The following is an 18,892-nucleotide window of genomic DNA, read 5'->3' on the forward strand; positions in this document are numbered from 1 at the left end:
CTTTCCAAGCACGATGTCCCTCTCCAAGGAATGGCCTCTCCTAACACATGCCTAAAGTTTGTGAGATGAAGTTTTATTATCCTTGCCTCCAAGGAGAACTCTGGTTGTACTTTGTGTAAGACATATCTTGTCAGTCCATGGGGTATTCCATAATTTTCTCTAACATCACAACTCATCCTGTCATCCTTATTCACTGCCCAGCTCTCAGGCGCACAGCAGAATTGAAAAGCTTGCTGTGATGCTGAAAGCTATAGGTTGGGGTACTTCCTGCACAGGTTCAAGCAGGGCTCCCAGATTAAGACAGATTTCAGAAGCAGGCCTGGGCATCAACTCCTGAAATAGCAGCCCTCTGAAAACCCTACAAGCAATAGTGGAACAAGAGTAGCTGTAAGAGGTAGAACTTAGATTTGAAGCCAACCAAAATTAGGACAAACAGCTACAAACATCCTTTAATAGTTAGAACATGGATTACATGAAGTTTAGTGTTGAAAAACTAAAAGTTGTGAAAAATAAAATGGAACACTTGAACACTGAAATTCTAGGCATTAGTGAGATGAGATGGATTGGAATTGACCACTTTGAATGAAACAGTAACATAGTATGCTGGGAATGAAAATTTGAGGAAGAATGGTACGGCATTCACAGTTTAAAGAACAATCTCAAGGTATATCCTGAAATTGTGTATTATAGAATACTATCCATACTCATACATGGAAAACCTGTTAACACAACTGTTATTCAAATTACACACCAACAGCTAAAGTGAAAGAGGAAGAAATTGAAGATTTATACCAAATTTTGGAGTTCAAAATTGGCCAAACATTCAATCAAGATACATTAAAGATAATTGGTGACTGGAATGCAAACGTTAGAAGCAATGAAGAAAGAATGGTAGTCAGAAAGTATGATCTTAGTGACAGAAGTGAGGCTGGAAATAGAATTATTTCATTTTATATGCTCAATGATTTATTCATCGTAAATAACCTTTAAAAAAACATAAATGAAAAAAGAAATAACACAAACCACAAATGACAACTTTACACATGGACCTCAACTGTTGAACTGCAAAGGAATCAGATTGACTACATCTGTGGAAGGAATTCTTGGAGAACCTCAGTATTAGCAATTAATACCAATTCAGGTGATGACTGTGGAACAGACCATCAATTATTCATGTACAAGTTCAAATTGAGACTGAAGAAAATGCAAACAAGTCCATGAGAACCAAAATAGGATTTTGGGTCAATTCCCTTGAATTTAAAAATAATTTTAAGAATAGGTTTGAAGCATTGAACACCAGTAATCAAAGACCAGATGAGCTGTGGAAATGACATCAAAGATACTATCCATGAAGAGAGGAAAAGGTCATTACCAAGGAGAAAGGGAGAAACAAAATGGGTGTCAGAAAAGACTGAAAATTGTACTAGAGGGTCGAGAAGTCAAAGGAGATGTTGAGGTTAAAGAGCTGAACAGAAGATTTCAAAGGGCAGCCTGAGAAGACAAAGTATTAGATACTAAAGCACAATGTACACAGAGCTGATATTGGAGAATTAAGAGGGAAGAACTCACTTGGCATTCCTCAGGCTGAGAAAACCGAAAAACAAATTCAGTCCTCGAGTTGCAATACTAAGAAATGCTATGAGCAAAATCTTGATGATCCAGGAAGTATTAAAAGAAGATGGAGAGAATACACAGAGTTATTGTACTAAAAAGAATTGGCTGGAATGGAAATATTTTAGAAAGTAACAGCCTCTAAAAACCTGCTGGAGGGTCAGCTATGGGTCAGTTCCAACTCAATGGGACTCAACAAGCATATGATCAAGAGCCAGTAGTAATGAAGGAGGAAATTCAAGCTGCAGTGAAAGCATTGGCAAAAAAATAAGGCCTCAGGAATCGATGGAATACCAGTTGACATGTTTCAGATGACAGATGCTCACCAGGCTGTGTCAAGAAATTTGGAAGTCAGCTACCTGACCGACTAACTGGAAGAGATCAATATTTGTTCCCATTCTTGAAAAAAGATGAACCAACAGAGTATGGAAATTATCCAACAGGAAATTATCCAAAACATGACTGATAACATATGCAAGCAAAATACTGTTGCTGAGTACCATCCAAAAGTAACCCATAACTGATACAAGTTTTCAGAGGCTGTTTATCATATGGGAAGAGACTGCCCATCCTTCTCCCACAGAGCAGCTGGTGGATTTTAGATTTGAACCACATACCGTAAGGATTACAGTGCAGTTTCTTACCACTTTGCCACCAGACTTCTATGTATTGGCTGTTGTTGTTATTTGTTGGCGGGTTGCCTGTGACTCATAGCGACCCTATATATAACAGCCCTAAACCCGGCTCTGTCCTGTGCCAGTCACACTGTCTCTGACACACCTACCCCCTCCACCCCAGTTACTGAATCAATCCACCTCATAGAGGGTCTTCCTCTCTTGCGCCGTCCCTCCACCCTCCCAAGCATGACATATCTCTTCAAGGACTGGTCCCGCCTTACAACATGTCCAGAATATGTCAGACGAAGCTTCAGAATCCTTGCTTCCAAGGAGCAGCCTGGCCTCACCCTCTCTGGGATGGACCTCTTTGTTCTCCTAGCAGTCCATGGTTAATACAATACTCTTCACCAGCACCACAGCTCAAAGGCATCAATTATCTTTTTAATCATCCCTAGCCATTGTCCAGTTTCCTGATGCATAGCAACTAATCACAAAGACTATAGCCTGGATCAGGTGCACCTTAGTTTCCAGACTGACATTGTTGCTCTTTAGTACTTTGGAGAGGTCTCTGACAGCAGGCTTTTTCAATACAATTCATCTTTTAATTTCCTGGATGCTAGTACCAAGAGTGTTGATTGTGGAGGCAAGCAAATTAAAGCTGTTAATCTTCATCATCTATCATGATACTACCAATTGACCCAGTGGTGAGAATATTTGTTTTCTTGATGTTGAACTTCAATCTATATTGAAGGCTGCAGTCCTTGACCTTCTGCAACCAGCGCTTCAGATCCTCTTCAGTTTCAGCAAGCTAGTTTGTGTCATCTGCATAACACAGATTACTGATGAATCTACCTCCAATCCTGATGCCACATTTCCCCTCATAGAACCCAGCTTTCCAGATAATCTGTTCTGCATATAGATTGAAAAGGTATGAAGATAGGACACATCCCTGGCATACGCCCTTCCCAATTTTGAACCATGCAATGTTTCCTTGCTCTGTTCTGATGACTGCCTCCTGGTCCAAGTATAGATTTCACATAAGCACAATCAAGTGTTCTGGGATTCCCATTCTCCTCAGTGTCAGCCACAGTTTGTTGTGATCCACATAATCAAATGCTTTGCATAGTCAATGAAACATAGACATTCCTCTGGTTTTCCCTGCTTTCAGCCAATAATATCCCTAGTACCACAACCTCTTCTAAACCCAGCCTGCAACTCAGGCAGTTCTCTGTTGATCTGCTGTTGCAGTTGTTTTTGTATAATCTTCAGCAGAATCTTGCTTGTATGTGTTATCAATGATGTTGTAGGAGTGGGAATATCAGTGAACAGACTGATGGCCACCTTAGAAGAGCTTTAAGCAGGGGATGAAAGAACTTAAAAATGATTGCTCTGGCTACTGTGTGAAGAGTGTGCTGGAGAGTAGATGTCCAGATGCAAGAAGATGGTGCTTGGACTAAGCTGTCAGTGGTGGAAAATGGAGACAGTCAGGCACCTGTAGAGTTAGCATAGCTTGGTACCTGGGTGTAGAGGCAAGAGTGACTCCCTGTGGTTGGCCAAGTGGTGTGGAGTCGAGTGGCATGCCTAGAGGGTGAGCAGGTTTCAGGGAGTGGTTGAAAAAAGTACTGGTTTTGAACTTGTTAAGTTTAAGATGACAGAGTGATTCCCAAGTGTAGATAATGGATTTTAAAAGCTGAGGTCACCGTGGAATACACACTGGGGAGCCATGGGTGTGTGTATGGTATTAGATTAAGGGGAAAGACTGATAGTGCCTGGGGAAGGGGAGGCTGGTTGTTATTAGGTGCCATAGAGTCAAGCACGACCTCTCGAGACCCTGTGAACAACAGATGTGAACGCAGTCCTGTCCTGTGTGGGAGGTCCTGTGTGGGAGGAGGAGGAGCCAGGAGGAAATCTCCAGGAACATCATGTAGAAGAGGAGGAAAATCTGCAGAATGGGTGAGAAGGGGTCAGGGAAATGGGAGGAAAACTCAGTGAAGACAGTGTTGCCATAAAGTGGTGGTCAACTGAAATTCTGCTGAGAGGTCAAATAGAACCAGGCTGAAAAGGGTCTCATGGATTAAATTTGGCAATGTACTGGTGGTCAGTACAAAATCAGTGTCAATGAAATAGTGAAAACTAAAAACCTCTAAGGGTTAAAAGCTAGACTGGAGTTGGTTCTGTGAATTTCTACAGATTTACCGTAAATTTGCTCTCTTTGTCTCATTGCTGTCAAGTTGGATCTGACTCATAGTTGACCCTCCAGAGGTTTTCAGGAGCTGGCAGGAGATGGCCCATCTATCTCCTGAGGAGCATCTGGTGAATGTGAACCACTTGCCTTTGAGTTGGCAGCACAACTTCTTACCCCCGAGGCCCGCAGGACTCCGTTTGGGTGGGAAATAGGGTCAGTTCTCAAGTGATTAGTGCAGAGCAAGCACATTAGCGAATCCTTTTAGTTCTGAATTCAGTCATCTTGCTCATACTCTTCTCCGTGCCCTCCTAAGCCCCTGCCACTCACCTACCACCCCCACCCCCTTCATGAATTCCTCTCTGAGCTTCAAAACTTGCCCCCGGGGCCCTTGCTTTCAGAAATCTGCCCCTGTTTCCACAACCAGGTAACCATTCCTTCCAAGTCATCTTTTTATGTGTCCTTTATTCGCATCGATACCCCAGCACAGAGAGTCTTATTTACTGTTATTAAATGAATGAGACAAACAATAACAATTTTTCTATTCACCAGGAGCATTTCTGAGTTTGGGAGCCTGGGCACAGAACTGCATTCTCTAGGACATTGACTTTGTGTCCCCTGATAGTGAGAGAGAACATTAAAAAGACTCTCTTAGCCTGACTTTTAACCCTGATCTTTGAAAATATTTGCAACTTCTCTAAATAGTTGTCTGTTCCACTTCAGACTGAAGCAGTCTGAGGAAGTAAGAAAAGTCAGTTGATTTGTGATGTTATTACGTGTCTTAAAAAACAAACTGACTCTGTGGGCTGTGTGCATTAGTCTCTTTCCTCCCCTTCTTTTCTGTTATATATGTCAAATCAGATCCAGCTGGCTCAGGAGGAGATTGCCCCTCCTCTAGCAGAGCATCTGGTGGATTTGAACCATGAGCCTTCAGAATTGCAGTGCAGCTTCTTGCTACTAGGCCACCAGAGCTCCCATGCATTGTTGTTATATGCTGTCAAGTTGCCTGCGACTCATAACGACCCTATGTACAACAGCCCTAAACCCTGCTCTATCCTTTGCCAATCTTGCTGTTTCCAACACACCTATCCCCATTACCCCAGTGATGGAATCAATCCAGCTCATCGAGGGTCTTCCTCTCCTCTTGTTATGTAGGATCTTTGTTCAATACGTCAGTCACTCACCTATTGCCATCAAGTTGGAACCAACTCCAACTGATCCTCCAGCAGATTTTAGGAGGCTGTAAGCCGCCTATGAGGAGATTCCCCGTCTTTCTCCTGCATAGCCACTGGCGGATTTGAACTGCTACAGAAGAGCCTCCTGGGAGTTAGCAGCACCAGTCCCCACGGACTGCATCATCAGCTCTCTGGTTCTGGTTAAGGAGTCAGATTTGATGTGGGGCCTGGGGAGGAGTCGTTTAGCTGTGTCCAGAAGAATCTCGGGGCAAAACTTGAATGGGTCCTGCCTCCATTGCTCAGAAATTAGTTACCTCTGCCCACGAACAGATTCCACTCATGGCGGCCTCGTGTTTCAAAGTAGAATTGTGTTCCACAGCATTACATTTTTTAAAATTAATTAATTGTTGCACATTCTCCTCCCTCCTTCCCCCTCCCTCAGTCCACTTTGCAATGTACTTCCTGTTCCAGATTATTGTCATACATATAATGCCCAATCAGACATTCCTTTCAGACAGTTCTTCCCCTCATCTGTTCCAATGCACATAACATTTTTATGGCTGTGACCTGGTCAGGTGTTGCACTGCTAACAGAAAAGGAAATTGTTCAAATCTACTAGTCTCCTGTAAAGATCAACAGTCTCAGAAAGCTGATAGAGGGTTCCCATGTGATGTGATCAAATCAACAGCAGTGGGTTTGGGGTTTGGACCTTTCAGGAGCAGATCACCAGGTCTTTCTTCTGAGGCATTTCTGTGTGGGTTTAAACCATCAACCTTTCAATCATGTATTTAACAATTTATACCACTCAGGGACTCCAGAATCTAAGTTAGAGCAAACTATCAAAGCCTCGCCAATCTTTTCATTTCTTGCTTTGCATTTCTTGCTTTGCAAAAGGAGGATACTGGTGATCTCTGGTTCCAATAATCACTCTCACTAGAAACTATTTTTCCTCTCTCCAGTATAAGTTCTATGTCTGCTAGAGAAAGCCTCAGTAAATGTTTCTTGGCTGAATAGGGTTTCAGCAATTACCTTTGATTTTTAAATTGTAAAATACTTTGTAAAAGTAAATATATGTCCACATGACAAGCCTTCTGTTTTCCTCATGTATGTCACCTTGGAATAAATAAATAAGAGACTAACTCCTACGACTAAACTGTATCTTTTGATATTCTAAATGCTGGAAAGAACATATTTGGAGCAGTCTGGTATAGTGGGAAAGCTTCAGAGCACATCAGATCTGAATTTTGGTCTAAGCACTGGCATGTAAACCACTTGAGATCTTGAGCTAATAATAAGTAAAGATTCTGAATCTGTTGTGCCACTTAAAAAAAAGGAAATAATATTTAACTTGGTGGCATCAGGATTGGTGGAAGATCCATCAACAATCTGCGTTACGCAGATGACACAACAACTGCTTGGTGAAACTGAGGAGGACCTGAAGTCCTTGCTTCAAAGGTTCAAGAACTGCAGCCTTCAATATGGATTAAGGCTCAGTATCAAGAAAACAAAGATTCTCACCACTGGGCCAATTGGCAGCATCAGTATGGATGGTGAAGAGATTGAGATAGTTAACAGTTTTAGTTTACTTGGTTCTACAGTCAACACTCTTGGTAACAGCAGCCAGGAAATCAGGAGATGAATTGCATTGGGAAAGTCAGCTGTGAGGGACCTCTCAAGAGTACTAAAGAGCAATGACGTCAGGCTGGAGACTATGGTGTGCCTGATACAGGCCATGGTCTTGGCAGTCACTTGCTATGCATCAGAGAGCTGGACAATGACCAGGGAGGATAGAAGGAGAATTGATGCCTTTGAGCTGTGGTGCTGGAGAAGAGTATTGAATGTGCCATGGACTGCTAAGAAAATGAACAGGTTAATCCTGGAGAGGGTTAAACCAGGCGGCTTCTTGGAATCAAGGATTCTGGGCCTTTGTCTGACATACTTTGGACATGTTGCAAAGAGGGACCGGTCCTTGGAGAGGGATGTCATGCTTGGGAGGGTGGAGGGACAGCACAGGAGGGGAAGACCCTTGTGGGTCAGAGACAGTGCAATTGGCACAGGACAGAGCAGGATTAGGGCTGTTGTACATAAGGTCGCTATGAGTTGCAGTGACTCGGCAGCACGTAACACCAACAACAACAGTGGTTGTTACGATTAGCGATTTTGTAACACGTGGAACACATATTCAATAGTTGGTGTCTCCTGTTACTCAGTGAATGAATCCTTTAGACATGGAGAACTGGATTCATTCTTTGGAACATCTTATGATATTCTTTGAGTTCAGATAACGAGCTAATATCAGAATTGAGGACAGTCTGTCTTTTTTTATAGACCAGACAGACTATCTTTTTCTCATGGAGTTGTAAAACTTCAGTCCCTCTAATCGAATGAGTGGATATAGAATTGTTTCCTTTGACTTTCAGAAGGTTTGTGTTTCAGCCAAAGATTGAAACTGTATTTGAGCCCAAGGCCGTGTTGCTTTTTGAACAAAAGCTTGATATTATTGACTAGAAGAAAGGTATTTAGACAGATTGTTCCTGTGGGTCAATGACTCTGTGGGATTGAGTTTAGAGACCGCACTGATATAAAGTAGGGATTTTGAGTGTAGGATTAAACAGCTAATGAGAGGCCTGAAAGATTTATGTGCAGTCTGGACCTGTAGCCACGTCTGGCCAAATCTTAAAGTTTTTTCTCAGTTGAGAGTTACAGAATCTATTGGAAAGGCCCAGGCTTATGTGTGCCTGTCGACGGCTGCAAACAAACAGCCCTTTAAGTACTTGGTAAGAATAGAGATTATTGGGCCAAATTTCTAGTCCTGAAGAAATGTGGAGTTGGATTCCATTGGGTAGGAAGTTTAAACTGGTACAGAATTCTAGCCAAACTTCTTGGCAAAAAATAAATGTGTGAGATTCAAAACTGATTGTTAAAAGTAACAGTAATGCCAAGTCCACTTTATCTGGTAATAGTCATTGAAACACTTTGTAAGTGTTCACACTGCTATCTCCAGGCGTTTATAGTTAGTGCAAACACTAAACCTTTTAGTTAGTGAATTTGTAGCCACAACTTTTTATGTGAAATGGGAGGGAGAAAGAGTGTCACTGTTGTCTGCTACTTATTTAAATTGCAGGCAGAGAAATGGTAAATGCTAATAGTTTTCTAAGCAACTGGTTTCTATTTCTTTATAAGTTACTGTGTTATTTCTAGTCTCCCACCTCAGAATGTGGCACTTTTTAAAATGTGCAGAATACTTTCTTCAAGATCAGACATTTCATTAGAAAGGAAAAGAACTTCAAACAGGAAGACAGAGTAGTATGAGAGCAAGGTTGATTTAGGCAAGCTGCAAGAAGCCGTTAGCTTGGCAAAGTGATACCCAAGGGCCAGGGTGATATCAGTTCACAAATATTTGAGCAATGGAAAGACCAAAGAGGGAGAGGAATTTTTTTTGCTTAGTTACTAGTGGTTATGGGGGGAAATAGAGAAAGGGAAATTTTAGACTGAAAACCAGTTGACCTTCCTGTCTATGTTGTCTTGAATTGGTCACAGATGGACTGAAGCTTCCACCACAGAGATGTTCTTAAACACAAAGGGCCTGTCACCCAGGGAGATGGTGTCTGAGGGCTGCTCATACAAAGGGATTAGGGGTTCAATTGTGACCCCAAGATATAAATCTGGGATGGGGAATTCTTTTTTTAAATTTACTAGTTTATTTACAAAATTTGAATACATTGTTTTCCAGACCTGATTTTTCCAGTTTCCCTCACCCCCTCTGCCATTCTTGAGGCTATTTCCTCTTGCCATATATCAAAGACTTTTTTTAAAAAGTTGAAGTCTTAACACTTGATTTACTTTCCACTTCCTTGATTTGCTCCATGATTTATAATACTTTTGAAGAAATAGGCAGACATGAGTATTCAACACCATTCAACTTTTCACAGAGTGAAAACAGCCTGAGTATTTTTTCTTTTTTATTATTAATTTTAATGAAAGTTTACAGAGATTTAGGGTTTCCAGTTATTCTTTGTTGCACTTTTGTCCCTGCCCAACCTCCCCCCCAGTTCACTCTTCTCTTTGAAAAGTAAAAGAAAAAATATTTCATTGTTATACAATCCCTCCTCTCAAGTCCACTCCACTATGCAGCCTTTGTTCTGGACTCCTGTCATGACAATAATACCTAATCATTTATCCCTTTTAAACAGTTCTCCCCCTCATCTGTTTCAATGCAGTACACATAATTTATTCCATCTTTCTCAGTCTTCTCTCAACCCCGATTTCAGACCCATTTTACAACAGTGGTACCATGCAGTATTTGTCCTTTTGTGATTGAGGTATTTCACTCAGCATAATGTCCTCCAGGGCCACGCATTTTGTATAGTATTTCATGAGTTCCTTGCTTTTCATCGCAGTATAGTATTCCATTATGTGACTATACCAGAGCTGCTCTATCCATTCATTTTGTTGATGGGCCTTAGTATATTTTTTAAGTTTATTATTATTATTATTAATTTTAATGAATTTTACAGAGACTTTGAATTTCCATTCATTCATTGTTGCACTTTTCTCCCTACCTACCCCTCCCCCACCCAGTATATTTTTCTCTTTGAAAAGTAAAGAAAAAATTCTTTCATTGTTTTACAATCCCTCCCCCTAGGTCCACTCCACTATGCAGCCTTCGTTCTGGACTCATGTCATGACAATAATACCTAATCACATATCCTTTTAAACAGTTTTCTTCCTCATCTGTTTCGATGCAGTAAGCATTATTAAACCCATCTTTCTCAGTCTCCCGCCCCCCCCCCCAACCCTGATGTCAGTCCAGTTTTACAACAGTGGCATTATTTGTCCTTTTGTGACTGAGATATTTCACTCAGCATAATGTCTTCCAGGGTCACCCATTTTGAATAATATTTCATGAGTTCCTTGTTTTTCAATGCAGCATAGTATTCCATTATGTGAATATATCACACCTGATGGGCATTTAGATTGTTTCCAACTCTTTGTTATTGTGAACAAAACCACGATGAACATGGGTGTGCATATATCTGCTTGGGTGGCAGTTATGGTCTCTTTGGGGTATATTCCCAGTAGTGGAATTGCTGGGTCAAATGGTATCTCTATTTGCAACTTTTTGAGAAAGCACCACACTGCCTTCCACAGTGGTTGCACCATTTTACACTCCCACCAACAGTGAATAAGGGTTCCTGTTTCTCCACAACCTCACCAGCATTTGTTGTTTGCTGTTCTGTTAAATTTTGCTAGTCTTACTGGAGTGAGATGATATCTCATAGTTGTTTTGGGCCTGAGTATTTTTAAACGCCTATTATTTATTGGTGTTTAATTTATTATTTAGGGATCTCTGATGGCCTAGTGGCAAGAAGCTGCACTGCAATCATGAAGGCATGTGATTTGAGGCCACCAGACACTCCCCAGGAGAAGGATGGGCAGCATCCTCCTGTGTAATATACTGCCTCTGAAAACCCACTGAGGGTCTGCTGTGGGTCGGTTCTGACTCTACAGTACACAACAAACAACAACAACTTATTATTTGTTGAGCTTAGATACAGTGGAAATATCCTCACTCACAGAATGGCAGCTTCAGTCTAAGAGACAGAAAACTCAATGGGGTTGGAATCCAAGAACCAGAGTTTGAATCCTGCCTCAAACAGTCATTAGCTGGGTCACTTGAGAAAGTTACTAAACCTCTCTGATCATTATTCTTTACACACACACACACACACACACACACACACATACACATACACACACATTGGCGTCAAGTCTGAAATGACGCATAACTGACTCTCACTGGGTTTTGGAGGCTCCAGATCACATGAAAGGAGTTTGCTCACCTTTTTTGTTAAGAGCTGCAGGTGGACATGAACCACCAGAGAGCTGTAACCTTAGTGTTAGCAGTGAACTCCCTACGCACCATACCACGAGCGCCCTATATCCTAAAATAAGGGAGCAAGATTACTATTGTGCCTGCTGTACAGACCAAGCGATTGCCATGGATTGAATGTGTGTCCCCGCCCCCCAAAATACATATATACAGTGGTGGCCTGCCTTCATCATGGTGGATGGAGAAAAGTTTGAAACTGTCAACAACTTCATCTTCTTGGATCCACAGTTAAAACCCTTGATACCAGCAGACAGATAATAAGGAGATGTATTGCACTGGGAAAGTCTTCAGTGAGGAACCTCTTCAAATTATTGAGGAGTAATGGTGTCATTTTAAGGACTAAGGTGCATCTGATTAAGGTCATGGTCTTTCTGATCACTTGCTCTGCATCTGAGAGCTGGACAATGAATAAGGATGACAGAACCTATGCCTTTGAATGCTGTGGTGTTGGAGAAGAGCACAGAACATCCCATGGATGGCCAAAAGAACAAACAAAAATGTCTTGGAGAGGGTGCAGCTGGAGTGCTCTTTGGAGTCAAGAATGATGAATGATGAGCCTTCACCTCACACACTTGGGGCATGTTGCTGGAGGGGCTATTCCTCGGAGAGGGACATGATGCTTGGAGGGTCAGTGAAGGAGAGAAAGACCCTCAACCAGGTAGATTACATGGTGACTGCTGCAGTGGGCTCTAATGTGTCAGGAAGTGTGAGGACGGCACAGGATAGGATGGGGTTCATATCTGTCATTCTTGACTTGATGGCACCTAACAACAATGGTCACCTCTAGACGTTATATAACTGCCTGCATGACTTTATAAACCAATCAGTTGTAAAAGGATTAAAGGTAGGATACAACATTCTAATTCTATCAAAGTCCTGGGATGGTGCATGGATAAATGAGAGAAAAGGAAGAATAGCAGAGAGGAGGGCCCTCAGTACCACCGAGAAAGACCAGGAGTGGAGCAAGGTCCCTGTATTGGGAAACTCCCCAGCATAGAAGAAGGCCTGACCTATAGATATGAAGGAAACAAAGACCTTCCTCCAGAACTGATCCAGAGAGCAAGCCTTCTCTCAGAGCCAGTACCCTGACTTTAGAGCTGGCCCCCTAAATTTGGACTTCTAGCCTCCTAAATAAAAAATAAGTTTTAAACAGAGACTAAATTTCTGTTTGCTGAAGCCATCCACTTGAATATTATCTCTGTCACAGGAGCATAGAGGTAAAGATATATGAGCAAGTACTGCGAGCGTAGTTACTAATGGATGTGCTAGTTTCTGTGCTGCCACAGCACCACAATTCCACTATCTCATTTTCTGTGTCTGGAGTTTGGATAGGCCTGTTCTGGGTTTCACAAGGCTGAACTCAAGTTGCTGGCTAGCCCAGCCTCTTACGTGAGGCTCTGTAGGAAAATCTGCTTCCAGGCTCATTCAGGATGATGCATAATTCAGTTCTACACTGCTGGTGACCTGATGGCATCCCTGTTTCTTGGGGCACTGTCAGCTGCAGCCCTCTTCACCTTCAAAGCCTGCAACAGCAAGCTGAATGATTTCTCTTCTTTCAGAGGTCAAATGCCTCTGGCTTCCTCTTCCACCCTATCTCGCCTGCCCCCAGCCAGAGAAAGTTCTCTGCTTTTAAGGGTTTATATGATTGGAGTCATCATACTAGATGAGTAGGAGAGAGTGCTGGTGGGAGCTGAGCTGCTGTAATGAGTTGAGTTCTAACCCAAGGGTGGTATCTCTCTGGCAGTTTGAGAAAAGGGGCTACCTCTTCCTGTGTGATTTGCAGTCTCAGAAAACCCGCTGGAGGGTCAGCTCTAAGTTGGTTTCAACTTGTTGGCAATGAATTGAAAGAGTGATTTTGTCCACTCCAATAATATCCCTATTTTAAAGTCTGCTGGTCTTTCAATTGGCTGTACAGAGGTAACTCATGGTTGCTGTGATGTTAAACACTGTGACACTGATGTGACAAATGTGACAATGGTTACCCATGGTGGACAGTGTTTGGTGGAGCTCCCCGATTAAACAAACTTGGGTGCAGGAGTGGCATCCAATTCTGAAATAGCTTGCCTCCAGAAACCCTATGAACTTAGAGAAACAAAAAAAGTTATACAAACAATAAAAGTCATACAAGTGTTCTTGTCTTTTGTTCATATGGTCGTTATAGGTCGTCTACGACTCGACGGCACTTAACAACAACCACCATTACATCTGCAAAGTCCCTGTAATGCAATGTATTCACAGGTTCTAGGGATAAAGATGTGGATATCTTTTTCGGGGGGATGATTATTATAAATTTGCTATTTATTTAGAGCTAGAAGGACATAGTCCATAGGGAGCTTTGCTGCTAATCCAGAGGTGGTTTCTCTCTGGAAGTATGACTCCATCAGCAGCTCCACAGGAGAAAGATGGACAATCGACCTGCATGATTTACAGCCTCTGAAACCCTCTGAGGGCCAGCTATGTTGGTTTGACTCTATGGCAATGAGGGATCTTTTTATAACTTTTAAATCTTTTTAAAATAAAATTTTTATTTTAATTGGCATTTTAACAAAAGTTTACAGAAGTGTTAGGTTTCCATTTATTCATTGTTGCACATTAAATCTGTCTTGGAGGAAGTGTAGCCAAAATGTCCCTGAGATGTGAGGATGGCCAGGTTTTGTGTCCCATATTTTGGACATGTCATCAGGAAGGACCAGTCCTTGAGAAGGACATCCCGCTTCACAAAGTAAGAGCCAGCCACAAAGAGGACAGCCCTTACCAAGATGGCTGGTGGTGTGGGCAACTGTGGGCTCAAACCCAGTGATGGTGGTGAGGATGGCACGGGGCGACATGCTTCGTTCTGTTGTATGTGAGCTCCTAAGGAGCTGACTGGCTTCAAAATCACCAAACAACAGCAATAGAAAGGAACTTTCTAGAACATGATGTGAGGTTCTTACCTTGGAGAGTTTACCATACAGTGGGGCAGAGATGAAAACAAATTAATACAATAAGAAAAGTCCAAGAATAAAGTTTGTATTATGAGGGTCCAGAAAACTGTCTTTGTGTGTGGTTTGGTTAGACTTGAGTCACACTGCTTGAGTCCTGCCTTGATGTGACTCCTTTAGATGTTGTTGTTATATGCTGTCAAGTTGCCTGAACTCATAGTGACCCTGTGTACAATAGCTCTGAACCCTGCTCTATCCGGAGCCAGCCTTACTGTCTCTGACACACCCACCCCCATTACCCCAGTCACTGAGTCAAGCCATCTCATTGAGGGTCTTCCCCTCCTGCATTGTCTCAAGCATAATGTCCCTCTCCAAGGACTGGTCCCTCCTTTCAACATGCCCAGAGTATATCAGATGCAACTTCAGAATCCTTGCCTCCAAAGAGCAGGCTGGTTTCACCCTCTCTAGAACGAACCTGTTTGTTCTCCTAGCAGTCCATGGTATATTCAATACTCTTCTCCAGCACCACAGCTCAAAGACATCATTTCTCCTATCATCCCTAGTCATTGTAAAGCTTTCTGATGCATAACATGTAATTGCAAAGCCCATGGCCTGGTCTATGTCCAGACTGACATCATTGCTCTTCAGTACTCTAAAGAGGTCCTTGACAGCAGACTTTCCCAATGTAATTTGTCTTTTAACTTCCTGGCTGCTGGTACCAAGAGTGTTGATTGCGAAGTTAAGCAAACTAAAGCTGTTAACAATCTCAATCTCTTCACCGTCTATCATGATGCTGCCTATTGGCCCAGTGGTGAGAATCTTTTTTTTCTTGATGTTGAACTTCAATCCACATTGAAGGCTGCAGTACTTGATCTTCTGCAGTAAGTGCTTCAGAATCTATCTACATGCACAATCTAGCAGCTGCTGCAGTTCAGCAATTGGGTGATTTACAAACATCAGTGTGCCCTCTATGTCCTTTGTTGAAGATGTCATCATAGGAGGAGAGCTGGTACCTCTTGATAGACAACGTATAAAAACATGGCAGATCCAGAATTCTGGAGGAGAGGCCTGGCCTCCAGGGGTCTGTCTTAAATATTTCAGGGGAGACCAATTTAGACACATGAACATGGTGATGGTGAGATCACTAGAGCCCCACGAGATTGCAGATGTCAGTGTCCAGATGCGTATCCCCAGCAGAGCAGGGATGTATCGGGGACAGTGGTGGATGTACATGGCGACATGACTCTATTATGAACATGTCATCAGGGTGACTTTCAGTGAGGAGGTGGGTGGACTTTTAGGAGTAAGACAGCAACTGTTATCTTTTGAAATGCAGTTCAACATTGCAAGGTAGAAGGAAACTTCAACCCATTTGCCTCTCTGCAAAAGAACCAATCCTATGAAAACAACATAAAAGACCCCAGAGGGGGGGTTCCAAGTTCAACTTGATCAGCAAAAGCAATGGGCTCCTGCTCCTGACCAACGGAGCAAGATCAGAATAGATTCTCACAGAACTCTGTAAACCTACCCCCCACCCCCCCCAGCATACACTCAAATAAGTAGCCAATAGTGACTTACAGTAAGAGGCTCCCTGCGCCTTACCCCTGTGGCCAGTCTCAAAAGGGTGTCTCAGCAAAAGTAAAAACTAACAAAAGACAGAGGCGTGACCTTGGGGACAGGGCAAGAGGTTCCTCTGGACTGCAGATCACACCGCATGGACCTCTGGCTCTGAGCTTTCACCAAGAAGAGGAAGAAGCAGAACTGACTGCTTTTGAGTGAACTCAGTATGCATGCGTGAATGCTGAATTGCAGGAGTGGTGCGGAGGCTAACAAGAAGAAATAAATGCAGCCGCACACACAAAGCACTGTCCAGTTAACAGGCAGGATCTGGTTGAAGATTTAAACAACTGAGGTGTAAAGAAAGCCCTAGAGCCTTGAGGTCAGGGTGAAAGGATTCTCGTTGCTGGCAGTGTACAACAGTGTGTTGTTCCGTATTCCCCCTTCTCAACAAACTCCTGTGAGTCTTCTGGTTCTTCATTCCTGGATCTCTGGCCAGATGTACGTCTTCATTCCTTCCCTCTTTTGAATGGTCCTGTTTCTTTGTGTTTTGAATTAGAAGGCACTTGCCCTGGGCGGTGCAGCGGTTCCTATTTCATTCTTTCAACTTGTCATTTCTATTTCTACCCGCTTTCCTGACTGTTTAGGCGGGTCTCAGCGAGGTTTTTGTAATAATAGCAACTACTGCTATTGAGTCCATACAATGTGCCAGGCACTATGCAGCAACCTCTCTGTGCATGTTCTCATTTAACTCAGGTATTGGGTGAGGGGAGGCATGGGTTCTGCTACTATGTTCATTGAGCTTGAAATGGAATTTGAAGCCTGGTTCAAGTCCAAAGCTTGTCCTTCACGCCATTCTCTGTTGCCTCTGTGTTTTGTTTTGGTTTACATTCCTAGTGGTAAGGAGTTGCATTGCCAACCCAAAGGCAGGCGGTTTGAATCTTGTAGCTGCTCTTTGTGGGACAAAGAGGGGCCCTCTCCTCCCATGTGATCTTTAGCCTCTGAAAACCTGCTGGAGGGTCGGCTGTGAGTCACTTCTGACTTGATGGTACTCAACAAAACAATAACATCAAACAGAAGCTGTGATGGAGGCCCAGTATGAAGGCATTAAAGCAACACAACTAGCTTTGAGAGTCAAGGAAACTGTATTGGCAGCTTTGCTCTTCATGAAGGTTACTGGGCCAGAACCAACTGGAAAGCACACAACCACCACCGCCACCAGGATTACCTCCACATTCCCACCAGACACACAAGATAATCCTGTCTACACTTCAGAGAAGGGATTAGAGCTTGAGGTGTAAGGAAAGTTCTTGTGTCCACAACCCTTCACAGCCACAGAGCACATGCGGCATTGATCTGGCAGTTCATGTGCTGGTGGTGGAAATGTGGTGCCTAGTGTCTGGTCCCTGAAAGACCCCGTTCCAGCAATTGTCAAATGACACAGAGAACAGTTTTTCTGTGAGGTTAGACAATTGAGACACATATTTAAGGTTGGATGCGCTGTCAGACACTTTCCACGTGTTCATTTCCATCGTTCCAGAAGATTTTCTTTAGTTCATGGGTACCCAAGTCAGTGGAATCCTGTTCTTTTAACTGCAGGCTCAGTTTTAAGACAGGATGCTTCTCACTGTTGGCCACTGTCCAAGCCTCTGAATCATACCAACTCTCATAAGTTTGAGCTCAGAAAGAAATGGAATTTGAGGCCAAACAAGGCAAAATATTTCCCCTTCCCATTCTTGGTACGTTCTTGAGTCACTGGTGTAATGGCAACAGTCCTGGGTTCAAATCTGCTCAGTGATTCACCCTCATGGAAAGAACTTGGGCTGTGAAGAAAGTCTGGATTCAAAATCCCAGCTTTGCCAATAAAGGAGTGAATCGCTTATCTTTTCTGAAGTTGTCTCCTTACCTGTAAAATGTGAGTGAGGGGTTGGGTGCACACGTGTTCAAGCCTCACAAGTGTGTGAAAGTTAGAGAGCAATGTGCAGGCGAGGCAGGAGCCAGTGTGGGCAGGTTTGCGTCCTCCACTCACTCAGAGCCTTGGTAATTTAGATTGGACAAATGGTCCTAAATTTATTTCTCCTCTTCCTGCTCCAGCAAGAGGGCAGCCAGGTAAAGGAGCAGGTATGGGGGAAAGGCTTGCTATGCAGCATAGGTGCCAAGTCCCACCTAAACCCAGATCCTGCATCCCATATGCAGAAGCCCCTGGCGCCAGTGTTGCTTCAGCTGCTAGCAGTTAATGCTCATTTGCTTAGAAATGCTTTCAGGTCCTGGGAGCAATATGGTGCTGCAAGGGTTCACTGCTCACCCTCCTTGTCTCCCAGTGCCTAGGATCCGCATGCACCCAATTCTGATTTACCACCCTTTAAGGCTCACCAGGACGTGGGACCATGGCCAACTTGGGGGCGGGGTCAACTTTTCCGGGAAGGGGCCCAGCAGGGTCTTGGCAGGCGCCCCCTTAGCCACAGCCTAGGATCCCAGGGTGGGAGAGTGAACGGAAAGGTACTCGTGGCTGGAGCGGTTGCAAAATCTCGTCATGCGGAAGAAACTGAACTCCATGGCACCAGGGCGAAAGAGCCCTCCTTTCAGGTGCTGGGGCCTAAATGGGGTCCAGTTCCCCTTCACAAGCCTGGGAACCAGGCAGCGGTGCGAGCTAGACACCCCGCCTTCCCTGTTTTCTAGAGGGGGAGGCGTGGTGCTCAGGTCCCGCGAGGCGGAGAGGGGTCCGTGCGGCGGGCTGGGCCTTCGCGGGTGGTGGGACGCCGCCAGGCCCAGTGCGGGGAGGGGACAGCGCCCCCGTCCCGCGCCCGTGGGGACCCTACGCCCGTGTCCGGAGGCGGCTGGCGTCCAGCAGATGCGCGCGGGGGGGCGGGGGCGGGGGAGAGGCGGGGAGGAGAAAACCCACAACAAAACTTGAGTCGCGGAGCGCACGGCTAGAC

At 43.7% G+C, this 18,892-nt stretch overlaps 1 pseudogene; it reads left to right on the forward strand.

Moving 5' to 3' along the window:
- The first annotated feature begins 15,348 nt into the window (after positions 1–15,348).
- Positions 15,349–15,848, forward strand: LOC102864365 (annotated as a pseudogene).
- The last annotated feature ends 3,044 nt before the right edge of the window (positions 15,849–18,892 follow it).

This window comes from Elephantulus edwardii, unplaced genomic scaffold (assembly GCF_000299155.1).
Source record: "Elephantulus edwardii isolate Elephantulus edwardi_28Jun2011 unplaced genomic scaffold, EleEdw1.0 scaffold00005, whole genome shotgun sequence".
In the NCBI taxonomy this organism is placed as follows: Eukaryota; Metazoa; Chordata; class Mammalia; order Macroscelidea; family Macroscelididae; genus Elephantulus; species Elephantulus edwardii.